General features: G+C 44.4%; 1 protein-coding gene and 1 pseudogene across 14 annotated transcripts in view; both read left to right on the top strand.

The window, feature by feature from the left end:
* The window catches only part of KCNMA1 (potassium calcium-activated channel subfamily M alpha 1), a 1046495-nt gene that overhangs the window by 345804 nt on the left and 676475 nt on the right, over positions 1–24216 (top strand). The window lies entirely within an intron of this gene.
* LOC134892110 (5S ribosomal RNA) lies at positions 4998–5116 on the top strand (annotated as a pseudogene).

The raw sequence follows: 24216 nt of genomic DNA, 5'->3' as shown, positions 1-24216 counted from the left end.
CAATACTTACCACTGCGCCGCTCCTGCTTCCTGACCGCTGCTACTGCTGCTGCTCTCCCATAGCAGCGCCGCACAGACACTAGTGGTCAATAATGACCTCTAGCGTCTGACAGGTGCGCCGGCAGAAAGCGGACGTCCACACAGCCAACGGCGTCTGCTGCAGCCGGGGAGCGGGGTGCGGGTGGGTGGCTGGCACCTGCGGGGTACACACACGACAGATCCGTGCTTAAAACCTACGCAATCTAGTCAGATTGCTTAGATTTTAAACACGGATCTCTCTGTGTGTACCCCCATTTAATCTGAGTGAACTGTTGGGTTTTTGTTTGTTTGTTTGTTGTTGGTTTTTTTTTTTGGGGGGGGGGCAACAATGTCAAACATTTAACTGTTGTTAGTGTTTTAATGTGACTTATTATGATTATTTGTTAAGCACCACCACATTGTACAGAATTTAAGGCAAATATTTAATCATTTATATCAGTCAAATACAAATATATGTTTTTGGTTTTTTTTGTTTTGTTTTTTAAGTATGTTCTCAGCTTGTGGACATGATAGCCTGATAATAATGAGTATCACATAGACCGTCTTCTACATGCATATTCTCCATTTATTTGCTCTTATTCGAATGAAGGTGATTTAACAACTAAAGGGCAGTCTTTTTTCTTTATATAGATTCAAGTGGTTTAAATTTAGAAGCATAGATGCAGCGTGTTGGGTGCTGTGCCTTCACACACTTCAGGTGCAGCAGATGCCAGAAGCTTCCCTCTCTCCACCTTTGCCAGCTTAAATAGCACATTAATTTTTCAGGTCTTCAAGGATGCCTGAAACAAGGACACCCCTGACCGATTTGTGATTCTAATTTACTGCTAATTGAGTTTTGACACATAATCCAGAAATAGCCTCTGTGCTTTGAGCTTAGTACATGTTCCTTCCCTCTTCTTGCCGTATGGAGAGCAAATGTTAGCTTATTTATCACTTGTCAATTGCACAGTTCTAGAGAGACACAGCACCAGTGGTCTTTAAAACTTTAACTGCTGTGTTCAAAGTTTACATTCAGCATTCGTATTTGAAACCATTCTCATGTTGAAATTAAGATGTTTTTAATCCAATTCAGTGATGTGCAAACTGGCTTGAGCATGTGCTTCTCAAATTTGGCAAATTTTTTAAAATGAAAAATATGCGAAATTACATATATTTTATTTTTTTTATTCCCATTTGATGAACCAGTTTGAGAAACAATGTGCAGATTCTTCAAACACCTCTAATCCTACACTAACTTTTATAGCATGTTATCATAGCTAAACTTCTGGACTACTACAGCCTCCTTCTCGTAGCCCTGTCTTGCACAAGTGTCCTGTGAGCAGCTTACCATAAACAGTGCATCCGGAACAGAAATATTGCTGCAGTATCTCTCTTAGGACATCTCAGTACCCCTGGATCTGTTCTGCATGGGTATGGGACTCTGGGTCGACAGTGTCTAGGTCAACACACATCAAGTCGACACCTATTGGTCGACAGTGACCTAGGTCGGCACTGGGAATATGTCGACACTGACATTAGGTCGACATGGACCTAGAGTCCGGATACCGCTCTGCATTGTATCAGCATCTCTCGTCCCTTTGGTTTAAAGGTCAGGACAAGTTTAAGCTTATCATTAGTGTGCATTTGCATGTGCCATGTACTGGGTGCTAAAGACATGGCTACAAAAAGGGGTATTTTCACTTATGTCCAGGTCTGTGTGGGGCACGTTTATGTGAACAGTCTGTATAAACTTTGCAAGTGTGAGAATACCAGATCATAATTCAGTTTCTGTCCTTTCAGTCACAGGTGTAGATGCGTCCAAAATGCGTATGATTCCGCATTGCATGTTCTTGTGAACGCCCATATTCTGAGCATGCGTAGTGCTTCGCCACCTCTGCGTCAGCCCCTATATTCTTATATTTCGTGCTGCATGTGCAAGTGTAATAGAGGTGCAAAGGCAAAAATTCTTACACAAGTTGAGTGTTATGCATGTTACATGTTTGTAACGTGCATATAATGTGTAAGGCGTAACAAGTGTATGAACTTAATTTGTTTTCTAAAGGTGTATTTCACACGGTCCCAGGGTACCCTCAGGCACCTCGCAATAGTCTCAGCTGTAAGGGGATGCTGTTCCTAAAGCTGGGCATACACATGCAGGTAAACTAGTTTATCTGACAGCCTCAGACCCTATTGTGGACATACACTGTGAGATCTCTGCCACGGTGGTGGAAGAGCTATTTCCCTGGTACTTCCCACGTGAAGAAACAGGAGAAAAGTCCATCTGTTGGCTGTGGCAGGGCACACACTGCCCAATGCGCCTGACTTTCAACGTAGCAAATATTGTATCGGACATTCCCGCATATCGATATTTTCGGATGAGTCGTTAGCATACATTGAAAATTGTGTGGGCGATCCACCGATATGATAATTGGAGCATTTTTCACCAGCATAACTCTTTGGTTTCTTTCTTACCTTCATTCCCCTTCTCACACCACAATACTACCTTTCATCACACATTCACAAGAGTGGGAGATGCCTGCTGTGAATATTCCAGTGGCACAATTAACGGCACGTTGAGCCACACCCACAAGAGGAGAGCACTAATGTCAAAAAGGTCATCAAACCCTAATTAAATGCACCTTATTTAAATAAAAGAAATTAAATAATTATACATTTATCTACATCTGGTCAGTGCAGTCTGGAATCTGATCCATAGTAAACATTAAGTATTTTGTATAAATAAAGCATTGAAACAATATACAGTAGTGGCTTCATAAATTTATTATATAAGCAGAGAGTATGCAATTTGAGCACATAGCATAAATTATTTATTTTTACAAGTCTCAGATGATGTTGGATAGCCTCAAATGGTTAGTGTAGAGTAGACAATAATTATGCGTTAAAACCAAATCAGTCGACTTATCGGCCGCATCTTAGTGAAGCTCTCCGTCCTGCCTGGTGAATTCATCATCTTTACCAGCCGCCCCAGGACCGGGATCCGCTAGCACAACCATCTGGGTTCGGAGATACTGCGTGGCTAAGAGGAGTTGTCTCCCGGCTCCCCCTGCCTGTCTCTCTCCGCCGGAGTCCGCACAGGCGGTGTGCGGAGGGAGGCAGTGGCCATCTTTGATCTTGGCCACGTCAGGAGCTCCAGCAGCGGGTGCATGTGTCCGTGGAGCAGGTACCTCGCTGGTCACTGCCTGTCTCCCGCAGACGCTGAACTAGGGTGCTGGGGTCACCATTCCTTCCCTTCCTGCTCCACATAAGCCGTCTCCTATTGGGGATCAGTACCCCCACACTGCTTCCCTCCTGCCTACTCTTTCTGTGACCCAGCGGCTGCATTGGGGAACTGAGGAGTCCCTTCCTCTCCTCCTCCTCCAAAATCGCAATCCGCAAAATAACCTCCACCTTATTGGCCTTCCGGAATCTGTCCGCCCCAAAGATCTTATGGATCTGGTCTCTCGCTGGCTCCCTGAGTCTCTGGATCTTACTTACTCTCCCACATCATACCTAGTGGAAAGGGCGCACCGAATGGGCCCTGACAAACAGTCATCTCAGCAATGCCCTAGACCGGTGATCTTCAAGCTCTTGAACTATTTAGACTAGGTAAAAATCATGGAGGCTTACCGCAAATCCATCAACCTTTGTTATGAGGACTCCAAACTACTTCATTTTCAGGACTTCTCATTTCAAGTTTCTTCACGACGCAGAGAATTTTCTCCTGTCTGCAAACAACTTTTTTCAAAGGATTCGTTTTGTCCTCCTCTGCCCTGCTAAACAGAGGAGCTTTCATGCCGGCAAGTCACACTATTTCGAAACCCCTGATACTGCCCGCAATTTCCTACACTATATCCTCGTCCTCCTCTGATTCACGCATGGATGATGCCGATTGACTGTCCGTGGTTTGATAAGTATTGCCTAGTCTAATCTCTTTTTCTCCTTTTAAGTGGATGACACATTTCTATGCTTATTTTTTCTGTTTTTACTGTTGTTAATGTTGTGGGGTATCTCCCCTGCTATTTTGTGGATGCTTGAGTGGACAAATATCCTCTCTCCATTTTTCCTGCCCATTCACCACTTTTCTTATCTTACTAACCTTGATAATAGTTTAATTGAATTCTGATGGTTCTTAGAACTTCCCTGGCTCTCTGACCTATTGGTGATTCGTAAGCCCCCACTATCTTGTGGTTTGCGCCACAGATAGCAACACTTTAAGGAGATTTATATTAATTTGTTTCCTGCATTACATATGTTACTTTTATTGTGAATATTGTGTTGTTGAGGGGCTTCACCTTCATATGAGTGAATTTGTTAACTGAGGCCAGGACTGAGTCATTATTACTTTTGTTATCTTTTTGTTATCTTTTATATACATAGCACAATATCTTGGCATCAATGATTTATCTTTTGTAAACACTTACTTGTTTGCTGCTTTTTCTTTGCTGCATTTTTCCTTTTTATAGGGACAACTCTCGCATGTCCTTTTTTGTTTAATTGTTTCCCATTTTTTCCTATGTTTCTTGCCCTGTGAAATTTATTTTCCAAAGCCTCATATTATCTATATTTTATAATTGACACAGGGTGTTCTTATTTGCACTCTATCTAATACATAGAGAATTTGTTCATATTATATCTCATATTTTCTACTGTGTTAAGCAGCAAATTATCTTTCATCATATTTTGAAGATCATTCAGTAATTTCATTGTGTTTAGCAGCAAAAGCTTTGTATTATTCTGTCGAAGTTATCATATAACGCATTATCCAATCAACCGATTATTATATTCTTTACTCACTAATTTCGTGGACTCTCATTCATGATTCCCGGAGCATTGTACCACAATAGTGGGAATTTTTGAACCGGGTCTAACGTGGAAAGCAGATCCACATATTTTTACAAACTTTTTTCCTATTCTCTATCTCTTCTCTTTTAAACCCTTATTTCTTATATAGGTGCACTCTCATTGGTGTACACATAAATCTCTACTACCATACCACGCTGTAAGCGCCCGATCTCGTCCGATCTTGGAAGCTAAACAGCGTTGGGCCAGGCTAGTATCAGGAAAGGCGACGACCTGCGAATACCTGGTGTTGTAGAGCAGGAATTTCCTCCTCTATGTGATATAAAACACCAACAGCAGTATCACCACTAATTCTATCCTGTAACTTCTCATCATAGTGTCTACATTATCAGCAGTTTCTTTGACTGACTTATGATGCCCACAAATTTTTCTTGCAATTATGGCTTCCGTATGTAATTCAGGTGTACAATCTTTAGAGTGGTGACTGCTGATTACCATTCTAGTTATTTACGGTTTAAGTGTTTGGATCTCCCTTATAACAACTGTGACTTGACCAACCCCCGGTTCCATCAATACAGAAACCCTGTAATGGTCAGGGGAAATGGGGGTATGACAATTCAGTGTCTACAACTTTTCCAAATACTCTTTTGAAATAAAGAGACCAGAACAATTTTAATATTTTTGCAAATTAGTAATTTGTGCCATAGATCTTTGGGAAGGGCATTTTTGTTTTAACTATGTTATTAAAAGTTATGTCTTAAGCATCTTATAAATTGTCATATATTATCAACTTTCTTTCTAAGAGTGCGCCCACACAAGAGCCTTCTGTTTTCTCCCATTGTAAGTCTACGTACTTTCTGGCTCTGGGTGCACCACCAACCAGGACAGCATACCAAATAAAAAACGGTTACATACGTTGTTTTCTCCCTATCAATAATGGTAATACACTGTCCAACTTTGGTTCCTTTCTTTCTAAATTCACAAACTATCATATCTAGATAAACCCTGTGCCAGATCGCCCTTTGTCTTCCGGTTCTTTGAACTGTCAGTTTGGGTTCAAATTTTTAAAAAATATTTGTACAGGTGGCAGCTGTTTTATATACTGTTGTTGCACTTACACATATTGTAATATGTCTTGTTTTTCTGGTTTACTTTATGTATCTATTTTTGATGGTTATTTTTAGTCCTTTCCCTGCTTGCTGGGACAGGTGGATGGACGCTTCATTATGGCTTCCCCTTCCATGTTCCATCAGACTGGGTATTGGATGATGGTGAGGTCCTCTGAGAATGCTGTCTTCACGGATAAATCAAAGACTTCTCTTAAGCTGGTCTCTTGGAATGTGGAAGGGATGAACACCCCAATTAAGAAATTCTAAGTCATCTCAAAAATTTTGCCCCGATGTGGCGTTTTTACAAGAGACGCATTGGTGGCTTACGGACCCGAACACGGTATGGGATAATTGGATTAGTGATTATAAATGTGCCTCTTACATAACAAAAACTAGGGGAGTGTTACTCTTATTTAATAAATCATTACATTATGACATGAAGGACGAATGGATTGATCCTGATGGGAAATTTTTATTTTTGAAGGTGGATATTGAACGGGAACGGTTCACCCTAGCATGTATTTATGCCCCCACGGGGCCACATGTGGCCTTTTTCCTACCATCTTTGTTAACCTACAAGGATGGATGGAAGGTACTTTAATTCTGGGGGGTGATCTAAATGTAGTTTTTGACCCTTCCCTCGATGTGTCGGGTGGGCCTAGGCAGACTGGATCAAGTAGATCTGCCCCATCTACCTTGTCATTATTGTTATATTTGTTACAACTTATGGACCCTTGGAGGTTCTTACATCCTGACTCTAGGGAGTACACCTTTTTTTCTAACCCAAATAATGTATTTTCTAGAGATGTGCGATGGGCACTTTTCGTGTTTTGGTTTTGGTTCTAATTCCCCGCTCGTGTTTTGGTTTTGGATTGGTTTTGCTAAAATCACCCTTTCGTGTTTTGGTTTTGGTTCTGGATGATTTTTGAAAAAAACATAAAAACAGCTAAAATCACGGAATTTGGGGGTAATTATGATCCTACGGTATTATTAACCTCAATGACATTCATTTACACTCATTTCCAGTCTATTCCTCACACCTCACAATATTGTTTTTAGGCCAAAAGGTTGCACCAAGGTGGCTGTATGACTAAGCTAAGTGACACAAGTGTGCGGCAGAAACTCCTGGCCCATCTAGGAGTGGCACTGCAGTGGCAGACAGGATGGCAGATATAAAAAAAGGCCCCAGACAGCACATGATGCAAAGAAGAAAAAGAAGTGCACCGAGGTTGCTGTATGACTAAGCTAATCGACACAAGTGTGCGGCACAAACACCTGGGCCATCTAGGAGTGGCACTGCAGTGGCAGACAGAATGTCACTTAAAAAACTAGGTCCCAAACAGCACATCATGCAAAGAAGTAAAAGAGGTGCAATGAGGTAGCTGTATGACTAAGCTAAGCGACACAAACAATTGGCCCATCTAGCAGTGGCACTGTAGTGTCAGACAGGAGGGCAGATATAAAAAAAAAGGCCCCAAACAGCACATCATGCAAAGATGAAAAAGAGGTGCAATGAGGTAGCTGTATGACTAAGCTAAGTGACACAAACAATTGGCCCATCTAGGAGTGGCATTGCAGTGTCAGACAGGATGGCACATAAAAAAAATTGTACCCAAACAGCACATCATGCGAAAAAGTAAAAGAGGGCAATGAGGTAGCTGTATGACTAAGCTAAGCGACACAAGTGTGCGGCACAAACACCTGGCCCATCTAGGGTTGGCACTGCATTCCCACTGCACTAATGGCGGATACCGGATGCACGTCTAACACCAGCATAGTTGTTATAGCCTCGGTAATCTGCTTTTCAACAGGGTATATATATATATACCGCTGGACATTAACGGCAGTATCACTGGACTGGACTTATATGCCAGTACCACTGTAATTATACAGCAGGATCACTGGATTTATACGGCAGTACCACTGGACATATACAGCAGTATCACTGGACTGGACATATACACCAGTACCACTGTAATTATACGGCAGGATCACTGGACTTATACGGCAGGATCACTGGAGTTTTATGGCAGGATCACTGGAATTATATGGCAGTACCGCTGGACATATACGGCAGTATCAATGGACAAATACGGCAGTATCACTGGACATACACGGCAGTATCACTGGACTGGACTTATACACCAGTACCACTGGACTTGACTTATACACCAGTACCACTGTAATTATACGGCAGGATCACTGGAATTATATGGCAGGATCACTGGATTTATACAGCCGTACCGCTGGACATATACGGCAGTATCAATGGACATATACGGCAGGATCACTGGACATATACGGCAGGCCGGCAGCACAGGGACACCACCACTGGACTGATGCAGGACAACACAGCACCACTGCAATGGACTGAACTTATACAGCAGCACTGGACATATGGCAGCAGAGGACACCACCACTGTGACTGGACTGATGCAGCACAACACACCACCACTGGAGTGATGCAGCACAACACAGCACCACTGGACTGGACTTATACAGCAGCACTGGACATATGGCAGCAGAGGACACCACCACTGTGACTGGACTGATGCAGCACAACACACCATCACTGGAGTGATGCAGCACAACACAGCACCACTGGACTGTACTTTTACAGCAGCACTGGACATATGGCAGCAGAGGACGCAACCACTGTGACTGGACTGATGCAGCACAAGACACGGACAATAAGGACGGAGACACGTCCTCTCTCTACACTCTCCAATGCTGGAGTGAAAATGGCGGCAGCGCGTGGCTCCTTATATGGAATCCAAACCCCGCGAGAATCCAACAGCGGGATGATGACGTTTTGCCTCGTTCTGGTTTCTGAGTCAGGCGGGAAAACCCGAGCCTGACTCGGATCCGGGCTCGTGATGTGTAGTCCGGTAGGGTTCGGTTGTCTGAGAACCGACCCCGCTCATCTCTAGTATTTGATCGATTAGACTATTGGTTGCTTTCTGGATTGTAGATTCATAGAGTTACAGACTCGACCATAGCTGACATCTTTTTATGTGATCATGTGCCCAACACCCTCACACGTGCCCTGTCGACGCCTCGTCCATATTCTCATAATTGGCGCTTTCCAGTTTACCTAGCCTCCTCTGATGACTTTAAACTTCAGTTAACCCAATCCTTTCTTAACTATTCCCAGGACAATAGTGTCCATACGGATGACATAAATCTTTTTTGGCAGGCCTCAAAACTGGTCCTTCGGGGCCACATAATGTCTGATATCGCGACTAAGAAAAACATTTCCAAGCCAGACTGCTCCATGCAACCCACGAAGTTACCTCAACATACTCACAATTGTTAGCTGACCCTTCTGAATCTAATCGACTATTATATAAGGATGCCAAATGACACCCTTTGTGCTGAGCAGGCTAAATTATTCTTATCATTCCAATCTAATAAATATTTTCAATGGGGTAATCGCCCAAGGAAATTGTTGGCGAACTTAGTGAAAGCCTCATCGGCCTCTAAACCTATCCCGTCCATTCAAATTGGTCCGTGCTCCCTTAGCACTGACTCCGGAGGCAATTAGTAATGTTTTCCTTGACTTTTTTGAAACCCACGACACGGCACCTATTGACCAGCCCGCTATGGGTTTAGACTTTCTAACTCAGGCAGGTCTCCCTACCCTTTCTGATGATGATAGAGAACGTCTTAGTTTTCCCATCACAAATGTAGAATTGGAGGTGGTGATTAAATCTTTACCTAACGGGAAATCCCCAGGCCCGCATGGCCTATCCGCCGCATACTACAAACTCCTCTCCCCACACATTCGGGAACACCTTTCCAGACTCTATAATTCAATCCTCGGAGGTCATTTGGCCTCTACTGATTTTAATACCGCTATGGTGATTGTTCAACTCAAACCAAATGAGGACCCCACCTTAGATTCTTCGTATAGACCGTTTTCCCTTTTGAATCAAGACTTCAAGATTTTTACCACACTTCTTGCTTCCCGCCTACAGTTGGTTTTGCCTAAATTATTACACCCTGTGCAGACAGATTTTCTATGCAACAGACATTCCGTTCGTAACGTCCGCTCATTATTGAGATTAAGACACATAACTCTCGGCAGCCGGGAAACATAGTCCTCAGTTGTGACGAAGATAAGGCCTTTGATAGGGTATCCTGGGCGCACTTAAGTAGAATTCTTCAACTTCAGGGGTTTGGCCTGGTCTTTTTACATGTGTTTCACACCCTTTACCACCAACTAATAGCTTATTTGACGATTAATGCCCACAACACCTGTTATTTCTCTGACGTCCTAGTGGATGCTGGGAACTCCGTAAGGACCATGGGGAATAGACGGGCTCCGCAGGAGACTGGGCACTCTATAAGAAAGATTTGGTACTATCTGGTGTGCACTGGCTCCTCCCTCTATGCCCCTCCTCCAGACCTCAGTTAGATTTCTGTGCCCGGCCGAGCTGGATGCACACTAGGGGCTCTCCTGAGCCCCTAGAAAGAAAGTATATGTTAGGTTTTTTATTTTACAGTGAGACCTGCTGGCAACAGGCTCACTGCAACGAGGGACTAAGGGGAGAAGAAGCGAACCTACCTGCTTGCAGCTAGCTTGGGCTTCTTAGGCTACTGGACACCATTAGCTCCAGAGGGATCGACCGCAGGACCCGTCCTTGGTGTTCGTTCCCGGAGCCGCGCCGCCGTCCCCCTTACAGAGCCAGAAGCATGAAGATGGTCCGGAAAATCGGCGGCAGAAGACATCAGTCTTCACCAAGGTAGCGCACAGCACTGCAGCTGTGCGCCATTGCTCCTCATACACACTTCACACTCCGGTCACTGAGGGTGCAGGGCGCTGGGGAAGGGGGGGGGGGGCCTGAGCAGCAATAAAAACACCTTGGCTGGCAAAATAACCACAATATATAGCCCCAGAGGCTATATATGTGGTAATTACCCCTGCCAGAATCCATAAAAAAGCGGGAGAAAAGTCAGCCGAAAAAGGGGCGGAGCCATCTCCCTCAGCACACTGGCGCCATTTCTCCCTCACAGTTCCGCTGGAAGGAAGCTCCCTGGCTCTCCCCTGCAGTCTACACTACAGAAAGGGTAAAAAAGAGAGGGGGGGCACTAAATTTAGGCGCAGTATAACTTATAGCAGCTATAAGGGGACATAATTCAGTTAGTCCCTGCATTATATAGCGCTCTGGTGTGTGCTGGCATACTCTCTCTCTGTCTCCCCAAAGGGCTTTTGTGGGGTCCTGTCTCCTTTAAGAGCATTCCCTGTGTGTGTGCGGTGTGTCGGTACGGCTGTGTCGACATGTTTGATGAGGAGGCTTATGTGGAGGCAGAGCAGATGCCTATAAATGTGATGTCACCCCCTGCGGGGCAGACACCGGAGTGGATGGACTTATGGAAGGAATTACGTGCAAGTGTCGACTCCTTACATAAAAAATTTGACGACATGCCAAACGCGGGACAACCGGCTTCTCAGCTCGTGCCTGCCCAGACAATTCAAAGGCCATCAGGGGCTCTGAAGCGCCCACTACCTCAGATGGCAGACACAGATGTCGACACGGATACTGATACCAGTGTCGACGACGATGAGTCAAATTTAATGTCCACTAGGGCCATTCGTTGCATGATTGAGGCAATGAAAGAGGTATTACACATTTCTGATATAAACCCAGGTACCTCAAAAAAGGGTATTATGTTTGGGGAGAAAAAACTACCAATAGTTTTTCCCCCATCTGAAGAAATAAATGAAGTGTGTGAAGAAGCGTGGGCTTTCCCCGATAAAAAATTGGTGATTTCAAAAAAATTACTAATGGCGTTCCCTTTCTCGCCAGAGGATAGGTCACGTTGGGAAACTCCCCCTAGGGTGGATAAAGCGCTCACACGTTTGTCAAAAAAGGTGGCACTACCGTCTCCGGATACGGCCGCCCTAAAGGAACCTGCTGATAGAAAGCAGGAGGCTATCCTAAAGTCTATATATACACACACTGGTGTTATACTGAGACCAGCTATTGCTTCAGCGTGGATGTGCAGTGCTGCTGCTGCTTGGTCAGATTCCCTGTCGGAAAATATTGACACCCTAGACAGGGACACTATATTGCTAACCGTAGAGCATATAAAAGACTCAGTCTTATACATGAGAGATGCACAGAGGGAGATCTGCCGGCTGGCATCTAGAATAAGTGCATTGTCCATTTCTGCTAGGAGAGGCTTATGGACTCGGCAGTGGACAGGGGATGCAGATTCGAAAAGGCACATGGAAGTTTTGCCTTATAAGGGTGAGGAGTTATTCGGGGATGGTCTCTCAGACCTTGTTTCCACAGCAACAGCTGGGAAGTCAGCATGTTTGCCCCATGTCCCCTCACAGCCTAAGAAAGCGCCGTATTATCAGGTACAGTCCTTTCGACCCCAGAAAAACAGGCGGGGAAAAGGCGGGTCCTTTCTGTCTAGAGGCAGAGGAAGGGGAAAAAAGCTGCAACACACAGCAGGTTCCCAGGAACAAAAGTCCTCCCCCGCTTCTTCCAAATCCGCCGCATGACGGTGGGGCTCCACAGGCGGAGCCAGGTACGGTGGGGGGCCACCTCAAAAATTTCAGCGATCAGTGGGTTCGCTCACGGGTGGATCCCTGGATCCTTCAAGTAGTATCTCAGGGGTACAAGCTGGAATTCGAGGCGTCTCCCCCCTGCCGTTTCCTCAAATCGGCCTTACCGACAACTCCCTCGGGCAGGGAGGCTGTGCTAGAGGCAATTCACAAGCTGTATTCCCAGCAGGTGATAGTCAAGGTACCCCTACTTCAACAAGGACGGGGTTACTATTCCACACTGTTTGTGGTACCGAAACCGGACTGTTCGGTGAGACCCATTTTAAATTTGAAATCCTTGAACACATACATAAAAAGATTCAAGTTCAAGATGGAATCGCTCAGGGCGGTTATTGCAAGCCTGGACAAGGGGGATTACATGGTATCCCTGGACATCAAGGATGCTTACCTGCATGTCCCCATTTACCTTCCTCACCAGGAGTACCTCAGATTTGTGGTACAGGATTGCCATTACCAATTCCAGACACTACCGTTTGGACTGTCCACGGCACCGAGGGTGTTTACCAAGGTAATGGCAGAAATGATGATACTCCTTCGAAAAAAGGGAGTTTTAATTATCCCGTACTTGGACGATCTCCTAATAAAGGCGAGGTCCAAGGAGCAGTTGCTGGTCGGAGTAGCACTATCTCGGGAAGTGCTACAACAGCATGGCTGGATTCTAAACATTCCAAAGTCACAGCTGGTTCCTTCCACACGCTTACTGTTCCTGGGGATGATTCTGGACACAGAACAGAAAAAAGTGTTTCTCCCGCAGGAGAAAGCCAAGGAGCTGTCATCTCTAGTCAGAGACCTCCTGAAACCAAAACGGGTATCGGTGCATCACTGCACACGAGTCCTGGGAAAAATGGTGGCTTCATACGAAGCAATTCCATTCGGCAGGTTCCATGCAAGGACCTTCCAGTGGGACCTCTTGGACAAGTGGTCGGGATCGCATCTTCAGATGCATCGACTGATAACCCTGTCTCCAAGGACCAGGGTGTCTCTACTGTGGTGGCTGCAGAGTGCTCATCTTCTAGAAGGTCGCAGATTCGGCATACAGGACTGGGTCCTGGTGACCACGGATGCCAGCCTTCGAGGCTGGGGGGCAGTCACACAGGGAAGAAATTTCCAGGGACTTTGGTCAAGTCAGGAGTCGTCCCTACACATAAATATTCTGGAACTGAGGGCCATTTACAATGCCCTAAGTCAGGCAAGGCCCCTGCTTCAAAACCAGCCGGTACTGATCCAATCAGACAACATCACGGCAGTCGCCCATGTAAACCGAGAGGGCGGCACAAGAAGCAGGATGGCGATGGCAGAAGCCACAAGGATTCTCCGATGGGCGGAAAATCACGTACTAGCACTGTCAGCAGTGTTCATTCCGGGAGTGGACAACTGGGAAGCAGACTTCCTCAGCAGACACGACCTACACCCGGGAGAGTGGGGACTTCATCCAGAAGTCTTCCTACTGTTGGTAAACCGTTGGGAAAGGCCACAGGTGGACATGATGGCGTCCCGCCTCAACAAAAAGCTAAAGAGATATTGCGCCAGGTCCAGGGACCCTCAGGCGATAGCTGTGGACGCTCTAGTGACACCGTGGGTGTACCAGTCGGTTTATGTGTTCCCTCCTCTGCCTCTCATACCAAAGGTACTGAGAATAATAAGAAGGCGAGGAGTAAGAACGATACTCGTGGTTCCGGATTGGCCAAGAAGAGCTTGGTACCCAGAACTTCAAGAAATGATATCAGAGGACCCATGGCCTCTGCCGCTCAGACAGGATCTGCTACAGCAGGGGCCCTGTCTGTTCCAAGACTTACCGCGGCTGTGTTTGACGGCATGGCGGTTGAATTCCGGATCCTAAAGGAAAAGGGCATTCCGGAGGAAGTCATTCCTACGCTGATAAAAGCCAGGAAAGAAGTAACCGCAAACCATTATCACCGTATTTGGCGAAAATATGTTGCGTGGTGTGAGGCCAGGAAGGCCCCTACAGAGGAATTTCAGCTGGGTCGTTTTCTGCACTTCCTACAGTCGGGAGTGACTATGGGCCTAAAATTGGGTTCCATTAAGGTCCAGATTTCGGCTCTGTCGATTTTCTTCCAGAAAGAACTGGCTTCACTGCCTGAAGTTCAGACTTTTGTAAAGGGAGTGCTTCATATTCAGCCCCCTTTTGTGCCTCCTGTGGCACCTTGGGATCTCAATGTGGTGTTGAGTTTCCTGAAATCACATTGGTTTGAGCCACTTAAAACTATGGATTTGAAATATCTCACGTGGAAAGTGGTCATGTTATTGGCCTTGGCTTCGGCCAGGCGGGTGTCAGAATTGGCGGCTTTGTCATGTAAAAGCCCTTATCTGATTTTCCATATGGATAGGGCAGAATTGAGGACTCGTCCCCAGTTTCTCCCTAAGGTGGTATCAGCTTTTCACTTGAACCAACCTATTGTAGTGCCTGCGGCTACTAGGGACTTGGAAGATTCCAAGTTACTGGACGTAGTCAGGGCCTTGAAAATGTATGTTTCCAGGACTTCGGGAGTCAGGAAAACTGACTCGCTTTTTATCCTGTATGCACCCAACAAAATAGGTGCTCCTGCTTCTAAGCAGACTATTGCTCGCTGGATTTGTAGCACAATTCAGCTGGCGCATTCTGCGGCTGGATTGCCGCATCCTAAATCAGTAAAAGCCCATTCCACAAGGAAGGTGGGCTCATCTTGGGCGGCTGCCCGAGGGGTCTCGGCTTTACAACTTTGCCGAGCTGCTACTTGGTCAGGGGCAAACACGTTTGCAAAATTCTACAAATTTGATACCCTGGCTGAGGAGGACCTTGAGTTCTCTCATTCGGTGCTGCAGAGTCATCCGCACTCTCCCGCCCGTTTGGGAGCTTTGGTATAATCCCCATGGTCCTTACGGAGTTCCCAGCATCCACTAGGACGTCAGAGAAAATAAGATTTTACTCACCGGTAAATCTATTTCTCGTAGTCCGTAGTGGATGCTGGGCGCCCATCCCAAGTGCGGATTGTCTGCAATACTTGTATATAGTTATTGCCTAACTAAAGGGTTATTGTTGAGCCATCTGTTGAGAGGCTCAGTTATATTTCATACTGTTAACTGGGTATAGTATCACGAGTTATACGGTGTGATTGGTGTGGCTGGTATGAGTCTTACCCGGGAATCAAAATCCTTCCTTATTGTGTCAGCTCTTCCGGGTACAGTATCCTAACTGAGGTCTGGAGGAGGGGCATAGAGGGAGGAGCCAGTGCACACCAGATAGTACCAAATCTTTCTTATAGAGTGCCCAGTCTCCTGCGGAGCCCGTCTATTCCCCATGGTCCTTACGGAGTTCCCAGCATCCACTACGGACTACGAGAAATAGATTTACCGGTGAGTAAAATCTTATTTTTACATTACATCGGGACACCAGGCAAGGTTGTCCCCTCTCCCCGCTTTTGTTCAACTTGGCATTAGACCCCCTCTTTCGGCATTTTTTAAAGGAAAATAGAGGGCATGGAATTAAATTGAACCATCTGAAACTTAAATTCTCAGCATTTGCAGATGACATCCTACTTTACTTTAGTAACCCCCATGCGGCACTGCCCCATTTGCTCTCCATTTTTAATTCCTTTGAACTAATATCTGGATTTAAAATTAACCATTCAAAAACCGAAGCTTTGGCCTTTTTCCACCTCTGCCAAAACTGGATGGGGAACTTTGTTCCTCTTTCATCGGGCGTCCGATGATACTGTCACCTATTTAGGTATAAAAATCCCTAGTCATCCCTCAAAATTATACACCTTAAGTTTCTCCTCACTTCTTGCCAGGACTTATACTGACTTCTCTAAATGGGATCACCTCCCTTTGACGTACACTGGTCGTTGTCATTTATATAAAATTATTAGCTTTCCACGGTTTTTATATGTATTGCAGATGCTCCCATTGATCCCGCCTAAAAGTACATTCGCTCAACTGAACAAAGCATTGACCAAATTTATTTGGGCAGGTAAACGGCCGAGGTTCTCGCTATTCAAATTGCAACAACCAAAGACCCTGGGTCTAAAATTGCAGTGCTTGCATACTTATACAATAGCGGCAAACTATAGACTAGCTTTGGACTGGATTAATGGATGCAGTGTATATGCAAATCAACAGCTATAACAAACTTTCATACCGAACTGGGACCTAGCCTCCTTGCTACATGCTACGCCCCTCTCTATGGATGATTTTATAAAAGATAATGTCCTGTTGTCTTTTACCTGTATGGCATGGAGGACAATGCGCTCTAAATCGAAATTGTCACGACAAACCTCCTTATTCCTGACCCTTTGGGGTAATCCTAATTCTGAACCACACAATACCTCTCAGATATTTCACACATGGTATAAAGGAGGCCTACAATATGTCCATCATTTTTTACGTAAAGACGATTTAGTCCTGCTCACACATTCACAGTTGCTGGAACGATTTCCTTCATTGACGATCCCCTTATTCCCCTTTTTACAGGCGAGTAGTTATGTACAAAAAGTTCTGTCCACTCTGACTGAGATATATAGGACCAACTCTTTAGATAGAGCGTTACGCCACGATCCCTATGGTCTCTTCTCCACTGCTTTTATATACGCCCAATCATGCCCCTTACTTAACTTGGAATCTGGGGATGTTGGCTTGTTGAGAGGGAAGTCGGAGTTCCCAGATCTCACACTGAAATCTATTCTAGATGCCACTCTGACTTTAGATAAAACATTGGTTTCGATCTCGTATACAGAGATGCACCAACATTTTTTACATAGGTCTTATTTTACTCCTAGGGCCTAATTCAGATCTGTTCGCTCGCTAGCTATTTTTTGCAGCACTGCGAATAGATAGACGCCGCCTATAGGGGAGTGTATTTTAGCTTTGCAAGTGTGCGAACGCGTGTGCAGCCGCCCTGTACAAAAACAGCTTGTGCAGTTTCTGAGTAGCTCTGACCTTACTCAGCCGCTGCGATCACTACAGCCTATTCGTCTGCATTTTTCCAAACACTCCCAGAAAATGGTCAGTTGCCACCCACAAAGCCTTCTTCCTGTCAGTCTCCTTGCGAATGGTTTCTTCGCTAGAACAAGTGCAAAACACCGATCCGCTTTGTAACCATACAGCGCGCCTGTGCATTGCGGTGCATATGCATGCGCAGTAGTTACCTGATCGCTGCTCAGCGAAAAACGCTAGCGAGCGAACAGATCTGAATTAGGCCCCTAAACTGAAATTCCTCATTGGGGAGGCCCCAACCTCTAATTGTTTCAAATGTGGCTTACCAGAAGCAGATATAGTTAATTGCTTGTGGTCCTGTCCGAGGGTACAGGCCCTCTGGCAGGCTCTTCAACTCAATATTAGGAATTAATTGAAACTTCAATTCACCGTCACTAAATCCTGGGCATTTTGGGGTATTTACCCTAAGTCTACCTTTTCTACATTATCTAAAGGTAACCGTATTTTGCTTTATAAACTGGCGGCGGCAGCAAAAAGACAATACAGTACTTTCCCAATGGATCTCCCCAGACTCCGTATCCATTGCACTACTCTACCCCAGGCTTTAATTCGTATTTCACTTAGATTGGACCAACACCACACTTCACAAAGAAAAATTGACAGGGAAACATATTGACACATGGCTCCCATATATTCATACTCTCTCCCCGTCACTTAAAGAGGCCTTACGGAAATGTTTCCAAAATACTGACTGGTACAATCTGGCAGTGTTAGATTCTGGTGTACCCTTCTGATTTGCCCCTGGATAGGGGTATTGTTTTTCCCTCCACAAGACTGTACTTTGTATATATTATGTCTATGTTCTACGTTTTACATTTCACTCTGTTCATGCTTTTGATTTTCTCCTGTTGTACTGTTTCTTCCCTTGATTGACTGCTGTAATATAATATAAGACAACTTTGTCTCTGTTTTGAATATTTGTGCACTATAAGTGTATTGACTGTATTGCTTTTGCCTGTCAATAAACTTTTTGAAAAAAACAAAACACAAAATCAGTCTCTTAAATCACTGCAATTGATATCAGTACACTTCACGTCAGAATCAAGTTAACATTTGGCTTAACATAGGCAGTATTCCAGTTTGGTGCTTGGCTGCATTTAGTCTATGGTTACACGCTGATCTTGTGGTCTAATGCATCAATGATGCAATACAGCATCCACACAATTAGATAACTGCATTCCTACTGCACAGTCGAGCAGTAGTTGTTTATAATTAGGGTCCTAATTATAAAACGTGAACTCCGTGTCTCCTTTTGTGTCCACCTTCTCTTATATCTCTACCACTTGAGAATTAGACAGTGATTCTGAATAAGTAACATGTAATTGTTTATCTTCTTAAAATAGCTGCCTTTCTCGAGCCGTGATCTGCCTACAAAAATAACTGTGTATCATTTATATCAATGTTTACAGCAATTATTGCAAAATTACTGAAATACTGTAATGTATAATCAAGTGTTAATTACAAGGTCTGTATTAAAAGCTAAATATTACACTATTATGTTAACAGAAATCTAAGACAGACCTAACTCCCTTCTTACAACATTCACATTACTATACAGAAGAAGATCTTCACTTGTGAAAATATATCTTTGTTCACATAGACTAAAGCTGTGCATGTGTTCAGCTGTTGGAATGGGCAGTTTGACCCTTTTAAACCAAGCTGGCCACCCAAAATCCTATGTAATAAAAGGCTAACGCTGCTCCTCACCTCTGTTGGGGGTATTCAAGTGTTTTACACTCCTATGGCTGCTAGATGGTGATCGACGGAGCAGTTCAATTGTTGCTACGTTCGTGGTCGTCCAGCCACCAGCACTGACATTACTGTTATGTTGTGCAGTAATTTTTTACAGGCTGGTAACTAGTATATACAGTAAATAACTAGGACAGGAGGTCATGACAGTATTTTAAAGTATTTTGGATAAATTGAATTTAATATACAAAGGAATTAGAAAGTAACTTTTTATATCGAGCAGCAGAATATGTCATTAAGGGCCTAATTCCCTAAGGATCACTAATGTGATCCCCAGCGCAGTTTACTGATGGACCCATTCTGTGCGTGTGAAAAACGGGTTCTGTGATCGCATTGTTGCAGAGGCATTTGGTAGGAGAGGCGGGGGCGGTTTTCAGGGAGTGATGAGGCCAAGGACTGCATCGTGAGATGCAGTTTCCTTGGCCTCGCAAACCGACGGCAAGCCTGAGTAAGCTCAGGTTTCACTTGCATATTTATAACGGGTGAGGTGTGTGCAGTGCATGTGTGCTCCTGAGTGCAAGGGGGCCCACACTACACACGTTGCACTCATTTTTTTAATACTTACCCCTCCGGAGTCCAGCACCAATTGCAGCAACGGTGCAGAAATTGCTGGAAAATGTCCGCCGCACAATTTTCCTGGAGATATGCGCATTAGAGTCTGAGCACTCTAGTACTCAGACTCTCTACAGTGCTGCACTGCTGCTGGTGCCCGGCAGAGAGGAGGGGCCCAGACGGAGGAGGCTGCACACGGGCCTCCTCTCTTAATTCACCCTTGTCAGGGTTACTTAGCCTGCCGTCGCAGATGAACATCGCGATTGCTTCATGAGGGCTGTGGTATGCACCTCCTGCATTTGCAATTACAATCCTCACTGAATTAGGCCTTAAATTCACATTTGTATATCACAAGCAGGACCTGAAATCATACAGTGTAGCAAACTGGAGCCTTGTTCTCTTTCCCATAACAAGTAGTCATTTTCTAAAAGTAGTCCAAACTAAATTATGATGATTTTTGAGGTTCCTCCTTATTTTTCAAAATGAAGACGCAAAAGCATAATGTAGCCAATTGCCGTAGCCGATGGCTGGCTACGAATAGTCGCAGCCTGGCACGCTTTGCAGCTAAGATGAGCATGACTCCATCTGTATGTTGGGCAGAAAATAAGAAATTAGTTGGTTATATTATTTTTTTAACACCAGTTGTTAACTAAGTGTCTGTCTACAGTAACATTTTATCCTAGCGTATTCAAACACTACAGCTTTTTAACACACTGCTATCTGCAGAATGTCGATATTTTGCAGATGCCGACATGTTCTGTGTTGAAATTTCAATAATGTTGACATCATAACATTGTGATGTCGACATTGTAGACATTGAGGGGTAAATTTACTAAGGTGGGAGTTTTTAAGAACTGGTGATGTTGCTCATAGCAACCAATCAGATTCTACTTAACATTTATCTAGCTACTTCTAGAAGATAATAGATATAGCAAGCAATCAGATTATGGGGTCTATTTACCAAGCATGGATGGAGATAAAGTTAATGGAGATAAAGTATCAGCCAATCTGCTCCCATTTTTCAAACACAGCCTGTGACATGGCAGTTAGGAGCTGATTGGCTGCTACTTTATCTCTGTCCACTTTATCTCAATCCAATGCTTAGTAAATAGACCCCATAATCTGATTGGTTGCTATGGGCAACATCACCAGTTTTTAAAAAAAACTCCCACCTTAGTAAATTTACCCGTAAGAGTGCATCCCAAGCAAGTTTCTTGCTAAGGAAGCTAACAATTGTACTGACTATTATATGGTAAACCTTACATCTTCAACAGTCTCGTGCTGTTGGCTGATGGGAATGAGGCAGGATTTGCAAGGGACAGGCAGTGCTTGTGAAAAGAAGGAACAGAATTGCAACGTGGTGCTGAAATCTGACAAACAGAGTGTTGCAGAACTAACGACTTTTATGTCCTCACACTGCCATTATTATTATTATAGAATATTGTTAGTGTTCAGTCTCAGAACATGTGCAACGTAATCTAAGGATGGACACAAAATTGTGCAAATTTGCCCACACGTTATTAAGACATGCAGTCAGACACCTCATTTACGTCCTGTGATAAGTGGCATTTTCTTATTCATTTTGAGTATATTTTCTCATTAATGACTTTGAAAAAATTTGTATATTAAAATTTTGATGTGTGGCTAGTATTACATTTCATTTGGCGTTTTAGACCATACAGTTAAAGGAATGTGCTGTATAATGTTGATTACATTTGCTTTTATCTATCACATATATTTGCCCTTATACCACTAAACATCTTATTTTGCAAAATACTTTATTACTAACAGTGATTTATACACAGCAGCAGTGGCATATCTACAATGGGTGCAGTGCACACGGGGGTCCATGGGGGCCCACACCCCCTTCACCCATTTTTTCAATACCTCTCTGGAGTCCCCCGCCGGTGGCAACATCTGTCACAAATCTCCTGGTAAGTAGCGCAGTGGCCATTTTTCCGGAGTTTTGTGCATGTGCAGTAAGTAAATCTCTAGGAAAATGGCCGCCGCACCATTTACCCAGAGATTTGCACATGCGCAGTATAGTTTGAACCCCTCTAGTGCTCAGACTATTTTGCAATTACCATGTTCCTGCTGCAGAGCAGGGGGCATGGAGGGATGAGATTGCACACGGGCCTCCTGTTAAAATGTCCCTGCACAGCAGATATCAATCCCATTCATCCCTCTGAAAGCTATCACCTCGCCTGCATGGAGATGAGGCCTGTGGTTGCATGAATGGAGAACTGCCAGTCAGTAGGGGTAGCTAAGTGTCTGTCACCTCCTGGTTAGCTGATAGCTCCCATCTTGTTGCACAGCTTCCACCCTGTGTTCTTTTGCAAAGATATGGAAGTGAAACAAATCTCTGGCTAGCTAAAACGAAGATATAGCTAACCAGAATCTTCTAACTTCTGTGGCACCATACCCTGACCTACTGATGATTTCAGCTGTCAGCGACCTCTTAATATGCTAGAGGGATCATAGACAGCAAGCTGCAATGCCAAGTAGCACATTTTCATTTCTTCCAATGTTCGCACTGTTTTTTGTTGTTCAGTTGGGTTTTTGTTTATTGCTGTCTTGACACGTACATTTAACTGTCTTATGGCCATGTCCATAGCTGGTAACACAGGGAATGTTGTATCTTATAGGCTTGTTTACTTTATATGCATTGCCTGTAACAAATCAAATTGTAATGCTGAACTAGTTGCAATGTTTTGCTTGCATCCTCTATTTAAAATTTATGATGAATGCTTCAAACATAAAGCTGTATGTTTTTCCTGTGCTGGTAAAACAAATGAGAGCTATCCTCCTGAAAGAGACAGTTTGTGCATATTTTTATGGCATCCTCACACTGTCCTAGATTGTTTTGTCAGAATGACTCATCCTTTTACTGAGGCACATGTGCTTAATCGAGAAGATCCGGCGAAGCTGAACATTTAGTCGCCCTTGGATCACATTGGGAATTCCTAGTCTCCGTGTCAGAGCAAATGTGTATTTCAGTTATTACATTGTTTACTATTTATATTTCATGTGCAAACCTGTATGCAATATGTATAAAGCAAAAGGGAGAATAGAGCACATCTTGTTGCACTTTAGTGATGCATTACCTGTCATACAACAAATTATTTTGCTATTAGTGTTCAGTATTATCAAAGTAGCAGCTGAATACTCTGAATGTCTACTAGAAGAAGTGGTAATACAGATGGGTTGGATATGAAATGGCAGCTGTCAGGATGCTGGTGGTCAGGAGGCCAACAGTGCCATCCCGACAAGGGCCGGTAAGTAGTCTAACCCTCCCTCTACCCTACCCTAACCCTCCCTTTTAGGTGCCTAACCCTAATGCTCCCCATCCTCCTTCCCCGCAGACTAACCCCAACCCTCCCGGGTGGCACCTAAACCTAACCCCCCCTTCCCGCACACTAATCCTAACCATCTTCCCTTGCAGCCTAACCCTAACCTCCCCCACCCCCGCAGCCTAAACCTAACTCTCACTCTAAAAAGTGAAGTTAGAATTTGAAAAAAATTTATAATAATAATGAAACAAATGATCGTAGCAAGAATATGAATTATGGGCTCTAACAAGGTGTGGACGAGCGATGCAGCTGCTCAAAGCCCAAAGGATTGCACCGTAGCACCTGTGTTTGGCATGCAGGGGGCCTGGTACCACACCATTCAGCCTAGAGAGTTGCCACCTAGAACGTCCTCTGGCAAGCCACCACAGGAACGCCTTGTCTTGGAGCTAAGCCGCTGCAGAGCAGCCCAGAGCATCCTTAGAACACTGTGGGCAATCAACAACTCTTTGGTCCTGGTATTGATATTATGTTCTGAATAGCAGCTTCAGACAAAAAGTAATAATAAGATAGGGTTTTGAAGCACTGTGTATGTTGTTCATGTGTGTATGTAAACAATGCTGAACACCTTAAAGTTTACACTCCTTTGAGAGAAACTTTATTTGGTGTGGTGGCGTCCTTTGGGGTCCAGTGATGTTGTGCTGAGATAAGTGCCATATCTGTGAGGTGGCAGGTCCAAGTGTTGTTTGAGTGTGGTCATACTTCCTTTTGGAGTATCTGCAAACAGAAGGCTTAATTCAGCATGGATTGCAATGGCAAAGCTGCTTGCAGCAGCTGTACAAATGTAATCCTTAGCAATGCAAATGCAGGAGAAGGTGCATAGCAATACTGCATCAGTCGTGATCTTAATCTGCGTCGGCAGGCTGAGTAAGCCTGAGCTTACACAGTCTACCTGTCGCAGGGTGGCTTGTGAGGCCAAGGAAACTGCATACGCAATGCAGTACTTGGTCTCACTACTCCTGGAAAATTTTCCGGAACACTGGCCTGCACATGGGCTATGAACACAGCAGTGTTCTCCTCTCTATCTAGGTTATGTTGCAATCAAACAACTGAATTCAAGGAGCACAGAGTG

This window comes from Pseudophryne corroboree, chromosome 3 (genome assembly GCF_028390025.1).
Source record: "Pseudophryne corroboree isolate aPseCor3 chromosome 3, aPseCor3.hap2, whole genome shotgun sequence".
NCBI classification, from domain to species: domain Eukaryota; kingdom Metazoa; phylum Chordata; class Amphibia; order Anura; family Myobatrachidae; genus Pseudophryne; species Pseudophryne corroboree.
The sequence above is the reverse complement of the archived record's forward strand: the minus strand, read 5'-3'. Positions and strand labels throughout refer to the sequence as shown.